We start from the raw sequence: 2,417 nt of genomic DNA on the forward strand, positions 1-2,417 counted from the left end.
TTGAACAGGTATGCCCAGGTTTCAACAGTGGTTCAATTTACCCCCTGACCTGGATCAACTTACCCCTAACCCGGGGCAAGTTGAGCCACAAGACTTTTTTTTTTAAAGAAGTAATATTTTCACTGCCCTTGATCAAATATTAATTATTATCATTGCCATTGATCGGAGGCATCCTGAATTATAGGTCTGTGTTTTCATTTTTACTTTGTGTCATTTCTCCTTGCTTAGAGGACAGCATAACTAAAAAATGGCTCAACTTACCCCACTCTCCCCTATGCCCCTTATATGTTTCTTTATAGGCCTACTCCCCTTCTTTAGGTCCTGTGCACATATTACATTTCTTACTCCAATACATGTATTCTTTGACTATCTTTCAGATACAGATTATTTACGCACAATAAACACATAGCCTAGCGTATGGATAAAGATTAGAGTTGACTCAGACCTGGCAGAGGATATAGGCCAAGTTCAAAAAAAGAAAAGAAAAACACTTACAAGCTTTAATATTGGTGGTATAACCGATTAATGCACTGTACATGAGTATAGGATATACTATACACTCTGAAATGGACCATTCTGCATACTGAGTAATTTTACTTTCCTCTTTTTCTGTTTGGTATATTTTTGATACTTTGAAGCAGAGTATTTCTACTTGTGGTATTGCTATTTTTTAAAAGTAAAATATCTATTTACTCTCACCACTGGTCAACAGCATTTAACTTTTGCTGGTTGACGTGGACCTCCTTTTTCTACTTTTCATACAGTAGTGAGGTCCAGTCATTTGCAAATGTTATTGATTGGGCTTCACAACCCATATGGCTTTTTCTTGAGATGATTAACAGGGCAATACAGAGGAAAAAATCCTTCTGTAATGTATTGATTGTATTGTATTGAATCTTGACTACTTCGATTATTGTCTCTGCCCATACATATGGCTCGGGTGCCCCTATAAATAAACTGCACTGTTTTGAAAATGTCCTTAAGCGTTGACTAAATATCACCTGAAGATGGGGCTCTTCCAGGCCCGGTTCTACAGGGGTGCATACGCATGGATTTCTTTTTTTTCAAAAAAAGAAAAAAGGGAGCGAAATATATTAGAAATATAAAATCAATAATAGAATACAATACTGCGCGTGCATCATTTCCAAAGAGCTTCAAGCAGTGACACACATCTGTGGATAATCACGGATATATGAAAATGGTTAAAGCAACCATCCTTAAACGCCAGCAACACTGCATAGGTCTACTGCAGACAATAACAACAGGTCTGATGGGGACGTTACGTTACCCTCCGTTGTGGACACTAGCTTTCTCCCGCCCGACTCACCGCCCCCGGAGCAGCAGTCTTCGTCCCCCGAAACAACGTCGGCCATCGGTGGCCCGCAGGTGCCTGCCCAGGTATATCTAAGCGTACCCGCCTGTACAGTGGGGTAAGGCGGTCCTTTTGCAGCTCGTGGTATAAAGGTAGACAATGGCTAGAATATTCATGTGAAAATAGTGCCATATTCTGCCATGCCTGTAGAAATGTTGGGTCAAATAATGCATACAATAGCACAGATGCCTTCACCACGAATGATTACAAAAATATCTCATATCCCAAGCTTATCAACAAGCTGATGTTGCAGCTGAAATGTTCTCCAGGTCACAAAGTCAACCTCACATGATGATGTGATACCAGTTTTCAAGCACAGTAAATATTCTCTTCCCAGAGTAGGCCTATGGGACCCAGGTGATGATGTAGGCCTACATGGTTTTAATAATACTTTTGCTTTTCAATGTTTGCCATTTCAAACCATGAGTTGGTTCAAATAATATTTGTATCAGTACAGTTTTTAAGCTTTTGTGCTTTTCTTTGCCATATTCCACTTTGGACTGGATGAATTATTTCAAGATTGCACTTTCAACACATGAAATGTTCTCACTTGCTTGGTTTCTAAACATACCATATTGCCATAATCTGTTCATTGGCTGAAATAACAAGGGGATGCAAATCCTGGCAGGTGGAAAAGCAGCGTTGCCAAATAATGCATCCATAGTAACTTTGTTCCTAAGGACACTTCAAATCTATGTAAATATGATATCCTCTGTTGTTTGTTTGTTTGTATGTTGTTTTTATGTTTCATGTGGAACTAAATGATGCAGTGGTCTCCCTTGTAAATGAGATCGATGATCTCAAGGGACCAATCTGTCTAAATAAAGGTTTGAAATGAAATGAAATGTGAACGACAACATTATTCTATTTAATTTGCAGGACAATAGGTCGAAAAAGGAATTTGCCAAAGCTGTGAACGTTACATCTGTCCTTGTTCTTTGTGGACTTTCTGTGTTCAAATAAAAAAAGAAAATGCCTTATCTTCACATTACAACTAAACTAACAAAGCAACAAGCAAATAATCCGGGCAAATAGAGGATATGAG

The sequence above is a fragment of the Notothenia coriiceps genome, unplaced genomic scaffold (genome assembly GCF_000735185.1).
Source record: "Notothenia coriiceps isolate Sejong01 unplaced genomic scaffold, NC01 NC01_scaffold00006163, whole genome shotgun sequence".
In the NCBI taxonomy this organism is placed as follows: domain Eukaryota; kingdom Metazoa; phylum Chordata; class Actinopteri; order Perciformes; family Nototheniidae; genus Notothenia; species Notothenia coriiceps.